Source organism: Sceloporus occidentalis, unplaced genomic scaffold, assembly GCF_023333645.1.
Source record: "Sceloporus occidentalis isolate IW3139 unplaced genomic scaffold, rSceOcc1.0.p SCAF_15, whole genome shotgun sequence".
Taxonomy (NCBI): Eukaryota; Metazoa; Chordata; class Lepidosauria; order Squamata; family Phrynosomatidae; genus Sceloporus; species Sceloporus occidentalis.
Genome location: NW_028316995.1, coordinates 1,106,895 through 1,115,205, shown reverse-complemented (window position 1 = coordinate 1,115,205; position 8,311 = coordinate 1,106,895).

Sequence of the window (8,311 nt, the reverse complement as noted above, 5' to 3'; positions counted from 1 at the left end):
ATATTAGTCCAGTAATGTAGGTGTAAAGTAACAGTATTTTGTAATCTAGTATAATGAAAAAACATTCACACGAATCTGCAACATTCTGTTACTTTGCATCTCTCTATATATTAGGTTATGGTAAAGAAAAGGATTATTGAATGCATTATATGAGGGATACCAGGCCTCTTCCATTGCAGCCACCTATAAAGCTGCGGACGTGTTGTGATGGCGCACATCGTTGCAAGTACATGCACTTAGCTCATCGATCAGGAAGATCATAAATTCTAATGTACAATATTTAACATGGCAGCCGAGTTGTTGTAAACATTAGCGATTGCCGTTAGTGGTGGGTCCACGGAGCGCCGTGTGCTCAGCTTTCACATTATAATCCATGGCGTCTTTTTGTAAGCAGGCTGTTATATTCTGTGTGGTAGGACAGGAGCTCCAGCTGCCGGTATGTGACGGTAATCACTTATTTATAAGGCATTTTATTTATCTATGAGACATCATCTAGAGGCTTAAATAATACAAAGTGAATTTTTCACAGGAGCTCAATAACATCATTGTGACTGTTGTAAAAGAAGGCTATGGAGGCTCCGCAGCCGCGTGCTTCTGCGGGAATCTTAACGAATGATCAAAGAAGAACAGTCAGTGTTTGAAAAAATTGAGTTATTTCTGGTTGAAATTAATTTGACTTTTCACATAAAATAATGTTTTCGACAGCTTGATTTCGTGTCCTAGCTCTATTATGTTAGCCAGGTCTACTAGACTCCTGGCTCCTTATACTGCCTTGTATAATAGAATGACTCTGCCTTAATCACCCTGAGAGACCCTCTGACTCATGAAAGAGGAAAGGGCTTTAGATACACCAGACCTCATTAGCATTGCCATAAAGAATCTGCTCTGTGTGGCGATTGAACAGAGAAAGTGACCCCAAATATCACATGAGTGACAGCAACGGCCGCCTCCAGGTCTGCGGATAAAGGAAGTTAATTGGAACACAATTAAATAAAACCCTGTTTTATTGTCAATGCTAAATTGCCCTGCTGTAAAGTGCACTGTATTTCATTATTTTTCCACCCCAGTAATCAATATTGTTTATTGTAGAATTATGATACGCATCCAGTACTTTCTTTTCGTTCCTTATTCTTTGACTCCAAGGGACTTGTTTGCCACCAAGCTTTAGGCTCCTAATCAAAACACTCTTACTGGAGTACTAACCAAACAAATGAGACTCCATGCGAATGCGTTGGAGACCCAATGTGTTTATCCTCAGCGCAGCTAAAAGCCCTGGTGGGAAAGGTTACGCACCTGGCCGGAGCTTTGAGTTTCCCATTGAGATGGCAGATTCTCTGCGCTGCTCAGCAGCAAATGAGCTCTCTCGTGAGCTGTGTTGGTCGAATTAATGGTCGAATTCTCTTGAGAAAGAGTTTTCCTTTATTTAGATCATGCGCATAATCGAGACAAGGCACATAACACACAAAAGTCGAAGCATTGTCTGATTATATGTTTAGATTACATGGTTTATATAGCATCTTATCTACTTGTAATAGCATGCATCATTATGATTGGTTACTTTTCAAGCAGGTTACACCTATTAAGCTGCATAATTAAAAATGGCCCAGACTTGACCTTTTATTCTATATATATATATAGAATATTATAGAGGAAGCGTGTTGGCGGGGACTGGTGCATATATCATGGACATGACATTTTCTACTTCCTTATATGTAAGCAAATAATATTTTCGATAACATAAGTATTTTTCCAACATTTCCCTCCTGTTTATCAAAATATTATTAAATATCAGACTCTTCATCTTCAGTATCGGTCATTAACACTGATAATTTATCTTTCATATCAACAACGTCATTAATATGTAGAGTCTCAGATACTCTTAATAATTGATCACATTCTTCTTTGTCGACCAGGGAGTACATAGTCTGATTTACAACTTTATCAATTGTCTTATTCAAAAGTCCTCGGCAACATGGAATAAAACAGCATCCTCCGAATATCAATACTGCGGCTACTATAGTGATAGTAATTATTCCGGACGTTATCATTCCTGACCATCGCCCGAACCATCCTTCTAACCAAGAGGTGAACACATTATGTATTCCTGCATTCTCGGCAAGTTCATTTGATAAGGATGTTAGTCCTTCGAGGGCTTTGGTGATGCTCCCATCAGGGGCGGTATTATTTGGTATGAAGGTGCAGCATTGGTTCCCGAACATCTTGCACACGCCCCCTTTCTCGGCCAATAGCATGTCCAAGGCCATTCGATTCTGCCAGGCCATAAGGGAGGTCGCATCCAGTTGCTCATGTATTCCTTTAATAGCATCTCGAGTATAATTCACAAACCGCTGTTGATTATAATAGATGTAGTTTATCTAGTCCACGTTTTTTGCTATTGTACTCCACCAGAAAATGATTGATTCGAAACCTGCAGCAATTTGGTTTCGGGCTTTGAACTCATTTGGAACTCCTCATGGTACTCCAATTTCATCAATATATATTCGATCATCAAACGATCCTTGTGGTTGTATTGATCTTTTCGGCCTTGAGGTTGGTTCCTTCCGTGAGGTCAACAAATTTAAAGGTACAATGAGCTGTATTACAGCACATTTTCCTTTTCCTCTGGGATCGATAAAAGGTCTTATTTTCCGGTCTCCACATAACCACCAAATATCTGCTCTCATCTGGGTTGGCTGTCGCAGTCCTGTGGAGAAAGTCTCGACACATAGTGAATTAGACAAATCTTTATAATCGAAATAGCTGCTATCACCCTGAAGTTTTATACAGGTGTAATTTCCCTCATATATTTGCACTGTTGGAGGTAATTGAGCCCTTTTAACCTTGGGAAACAACAAGTCTAATGTATGACAAGTTCCATTTCCAGGTGGGGCATAAGTCTCATCAAAGAGCTTTATTATGCAGTCAAATCCGACTGGATCATTCTCTTCTGTTAATGGAAATGGCACCGTAGCCAACTGCGGACGGGCTTCTGCGCAGACTATACAATTCTCTTTGTTTAGACTTTTTACAGTAAATTGAAGCCATTCCAACCAAACGTTATCTCCATGAAATCCTGCTTCCAGGGCAATTTGATCAATAGAACTCAAACTGGTATACGGAATTACCCCTGTCTCAATTTCCTCGATATATCTTTCTTCCTGGATCTGAAACTCTGTTTCTGCTTGGACCTTATTTTCTGGAAAAGACAAAAAGAAAATTCCCTGCAGGTCTCTATTGGAAACCCACACACCTATAGTATATAGTCTCTCATCCGTCTTCATAGGTTCCTTTAAAGTAAATAACAATTTATTACAATTATTAAAGGTTTTACATTCAGATTGTAATCTTTTTACAGATTTTGATTTTACTCGCTCTTGCCCTGGGCATATCATATCCCAAATTTCGACTAGCTGTTGTCCACATAGCATAATCCCAACCAAGACATGATGTTATGCTTTGTTTTCCAGGGGGCTTTTCAGGCATTCAGCATATATATATATATACATTGGCCTTAGCATAGTTTCTTGCTTGCCCAATATTTTTACAATGAATCATTTTACACAGATCAATTTCAATGGAACTATCTCCTGTTAATGAAAAAGTCAGATTTTGTGCTTTGGTATTTTCCCATTTGGTCACTTTCTTGTTCTCATTCCACTCAGTCTTTTTAATAAAAAAAGGAATAGCATCAGTCACTACCCAATAAACTATAAGCAGGCACCACCCCTTCATCCTACCTGGCCGTCAACTCAGGGTTTGGGGAATGGATTTCTTCACTGGCTTGAGACGAGTCCAACCTATCGTCTGGACCCCCCTTTGTACCCAGACTTAATGAGTGACTACCAGCAAGTGGTGTTACCTTCTTACAGTGCGACTGATGTATCCAACAACTCCTCTCAGCTATCTTACATGCCGTGGGGGTGGTTAGTAGTATTTGGTACGGTCCTTCCCACCTCGGTGATGACCAATTCTTTCGTTTGATTATCCTTATTAGTACCCAATCTCCAACACTCAATTTCTCAGGAATTGGCTCTTGTGTCTCTGGAAGAGAATTCACAGTTTGTATTGATCTGGTATTCAGCATTTTTGCCATATAATCTGCTAGGGTTAATTCTCTTTCATCATTTGCCTCTTTTACCTTTATCTGTGGCAAACTATAGGGTCTCCCGTACATTATTTCAAATGGGGTGAGACCCTGCTTATTAGGTGTAATACGCATACTCAATTTTACCATAGGTAGACAAGAAACCCAATTCTTCCCAGTTTCTGCCATAGTCTTTTTTAATTTATTCTTTATTGTTCCATTGTTTCTTTCTACCAACCCTGCTGACTGAGGATGATAGGCGCAATGATTCTTTAATTGTATACCAAATACTTGTGTAAATCTGGAGATTAGTTGATTGACAAAATGAGGCCCATTGTCACTGTATATTCTTTCTGGTATTCCAAATCTAGGAATGATTTCTTTTATCATGACCTTAGCTACTGTATCTGCATCTGCGTGGGCTATTGGGAATATTTCTACCCATTTAGTTAATGCATCAACAATAACTAGGCAATATCTCATATTTTCACATTTGTTTAGTTCAATATAATCCATGCAAATATGTTGAAACGGATACTCGGGGTTGGGGAACTTCCCAATAGCAGGTTTGAGATTTCCCTGTGGATTATATCGAGCACAGATAAGACAATTAGCACAAAATTTTTTAGAGTAATTTTGAAATCTGAATGTTGTAAATACCTTATCTATGATGGCTACCATCCCTCCTGTTGAGACATGGCTCAGCCCATGACTCAATAAGGCTGCATAGCGAAACAATGATTTCGGCAATATTGGTTTGTTGTTAATGTGAAAAATTTTGTTACATAGAGTGGCTTGTTTAGACTGCCAATATCGCTTTTCAGACATAGGGGCAGCCTGCTGCATATCATACAAAACCTGGTGATCAATTTGTATATCGTGAGTGATTATGGCAAACATCTCTTGAGCAATCCTTTTTGCTTCAATATCTGCACGGTTATTGCCTAATGCTATAGGATCTTTGCTGTTGGTATGGGCTGCACACTTTATTACAGCTACTTCTTTTGGTAGATGTATAACCGTTAATAGTTCTTCAATCAGGGCTCTATGATTTATCGGTTTCCCTGTGGAGGTAATCATACCTCTATTTTTCCATTGTTGTGCAAACACATATATAGTAGAAAACACATATTGACTGTGGGTATAGATATTTACTCGTTTGTCTACTGCCCACTTGCATGCCTCTATGAGAGCCGTTAACTCAGCCGCCTGGGCTAATAAATAATTAGATAATTTACCTGCCTTGATTAGTTCAGCTTTTCCTTTATCCCTTTTCCACGAGTGACTAATCTCACATCGCAACACCATATCTCCCACAGACTTCCACTGATCAGTTTGCTGTTTACACAGAGACAAATGTGGTGTTATACCTTTAAAAAAGTGTGGTCATTCAGGGGGGTTAATATACAAGATAATGTCCCTTGTCCTTTGTCTGTCCAGTAAAAATATTCTGTCTGTATTACGGTATTTCGTTTGTCTTTTAAGTGTGATTCATAATACTCGTCTCCTCCTGCTGTTTTCTTTATACATTGTACAATGAAAATTATTTGAATGTTGAACTTGTAAATAATCACAGGTCTCAAATGTCTTACGTACAAGTTTCAAAACCTGTATTATGTTTCCCTTATTTTCAGTAAAATCTATGTTCAAGGCATAATAGTAACGATCATGCCGTCTTTGATAGTTATTTCTTCTTCCCACCGTAACATCAAACTTGTCTCCCACGGGTGCAATGTGCACTCCCAACTCTCTAATCAGATCTCTTCCCAGGAGATTTACGGGACATACCTCAGATAATATTACACTGGCGGTAATTATTTTTCCAAACTCTGGATATTGTATTTGGAGGGGAACAGATAAGCTTTCGGTATGTGTCCTCCCATTTACTCCCTTTATGTGAATTTTACCAGTCCCTTTCTGTATGCCCGTGCAGGTGGGATAATTCAATAGGGTTCGCGAAGCCCCTGAATCAACCAAAAATGTTACACGTTTGTTATTTACAATTAAATCAATTTCAGGCAAGTTTGACAATAACAACACATCATGAACATTACTGAGATCCAACGTCTCTTTTTCCTGTATTGGTCATTGCTCTGGGGAGTTCTGCTTTCTCTTGTCTGGTTCGGGACACTCTTTCGCCCAATGACCTTCCTTTCCGCAATTATAACATCCACGTGACCGTCTATCACCACTACCTCTTCTACCTCGGTATGACCCTCTGCCCCGGCCACGACCTCGAAATCTCTCTCTTCCTCTTTCGTTATTCCCTGTCAACGTTCCTTCATACTCCTCTCCCGCTAACATTACTCTCACTTTCTTTTTCTCCCTTTCTTTGTGCCACTTTTCAGAATGCTTAGCATATTCCAACACATCATTCAACGACACAGTACGGAGGTTAACCATATATTTACTGACATACGCATTTATCTCTTTACGCGTCCCAGACACAAACGCATTTTTCAACTGCTGCTCATAAGCAGAATTTGGATCTGGATCGGGAGGTGGGGTTAAACCACCATAGATATCAAAGACCTTTTTCAGTCGATAAAAATATTGATCCACATCCTCCCCATCCTTCTGCGTACATCTGTTTATCTCCATCCAATTTGTTCTACGAGCCCATCTGGTCGTACAAGCAGTTATGAAAGTGTTTAAACGGTTAATTAAATCAACATGACCCCATGGGAGGGGTTGTCCCGCATTATCGTACCCATTCCAGTTCCGTTCTACTGAACTCCAATCTGATCCCAAAACCCTTCGACACGCTCTTTCTATTTCTTCACCATTTAATCGGTAACTGTTACAGAGCCCTCATATATCCTCACCAAACTGTCGAGGATCCTCTTTTGGACTTTTTACATGTTCAGTAGTTTTTTGTTTTGTTTTTTAATATCTTTCTCTGTTTATGTTCTATGCACCTACATGGTTAATGGATGTTTATTACCGTGACCATCCTCTTGTCCACCCATTGGGTTTGGTACCTCTATCATAGGATATTGACCATCTATAGCATTTTTCTCAAATTGCCTGATATAATCAGCTCCTGCCTGACAATTAGTAATTATTCGATTCATTGCTCTGGTGACTGGGCCAGAGTATTCTGGGGGCAGAGTAGGTACAGGGTGAATCACAGAAACAGTAGTGATAGGGTTACTTGGGTTTAACTCTCTAAGATCTGGATAAATACGTTCCAGTACAGGCGGAGACAAATTAACCACATCCTTTGGACTGTTATCCGTTACCACAGGTTGCAAAGTAGGAGGGGAAGGGGCTTCAGCAACAGATGGATTATTCTGCTGTTTCGCCGCCAACGTTAAATTGTCATCCTCCTTTTCTTTTAACATTAGTATTTGTTGTGCCTTTTTTAGCTCTATAGCCTGATTTCTTATGTGTGCTTCTCTAAGCCACCTTTCTGCAACCTCTTTCCCATTTTTCCCATATTTGGAGGAACCCTTTTCCTTGATTTTATCAAGTAAGGTTATACATCCCCTTTCAGTTAATTTACAATCAAAATCAAATTTGCTTTTCCATCTCTTACAATACTTAACATTTTCTGGATTAAGTTTGTACATGAACTGTTTGTCTCCTTTCAGTGGTTTTTTTCTTTATCCACAAGAAAACACTCTCATCCTTTTGTTTCTTTCCCTTACTGTGGGATTTCCCCATGATACAATCTCACCGCAAAGCAGAAAACAAGGAAAATCTTTTGGTATTTATAAGATACCACGTCTGGACAGAGTGAAACAAAGAGCCCTCGGTATTTATAAGATACCGCTTCTAGACAGAGTGAAATAAAGAGCCCTTGGTATTTATAAGATACCACATCTGGACAGGGTTAAACAGAGAGTTCTTGGTATTTATAAGATACCACATCTGGACAGGGTTAAACAAAGAGCTCTTGGTATTTATAAGATACCGTTCCTAGACAGGAGAGGCAGGAAAATCACTCTCGCAGCGAAGTTGTTCACTTGCAATCCCAGCACTTGATCACAGAGAGCTTCTCACAAATGCCGGGGGGCGTATTAACAACAACCTTATTAACTGTTCGTTCGCCGTAAAGGACTCCTGAACAGTCATTCACACAGATTCATTCAGACAAGATTTGTGACATGGGTTGGTATAGCTGTCCCTGGACCATAAGAGCTCTTCTCTTTAAGGTCTTGTGATACTCTTTCACAATAATACAAGCCGCAACCAACATCAACAGTATTGTCACAATTACAAACA